This window comes from Cariama cristata, unplaced genomic scaffold (assembly GCF_000690535.1).
Source record: "Cariama cristata isolate BGI_N322 unplaced genomic scaffold, ASM69053v1 scaffold33023, whole genome shotgun sequence".
Lineage (NCBI taxonomy): Eukaryota > Metazoa > Chordata > Aves > Cariamiformes > Cariamidae > Cariama > Cariama cristata.
Genome location: NW_009607169.1, coordinates 2,357 through 2,677, shown reverse-complemented (window position 1 = coordinate 2,677; position 321 = coordinate 2,357). Strand labels below are relative to the sequence as shown.

At 64.5% G+C, this 321-nt stretch overlaps 1 protein-coding gene across 1 annotated transcript in view; it reads right to left on the bottom strand.

The window, feature by feature from the left end:
• Positions 1-321, bottom strand: part of LOC104158870 (Down syndrome cell adhesion molecule-like protein 1) — a gene marked incomplete at both ends in the record, with an annotated part of 3,641 nt that overhangs the window by 1,496 nt on the left and 1,824 nt on the right. The gene's annotated exons all lie outside the window — the stretch shown is intronic.

The following is a 321-nucleotide window of genomic DNA, read 5'->3' as shown; positions in this document are numbered from 1 at the left end:
AGAGCCCCCCCGGCCGCTCCCCCCCAGGGGGGTGGGGTGGGGCACCCCCCATCCACTGCCCTGTCCATACATCGCCTGCCTCCGGCACCACCGGCACGGCCCCCATTGCTGGGCTTCGCACGGGAGTGCGAAACGTGATCGATCGGTGCGAGGCCACAAAGGGAAAGCCAGAATCAACCAGCTCCCTCGGGACGCTCCTAGGAAGTTGCGTCTGTCATTGCATGCTGCCTCCTCTCCCGTGATTAAGACCGTTAGGAAGCGCGCCGCATCCTAGATGAACGAACCTGTTACACCGCCGCCAACAAGAGGCACGAAGACGGC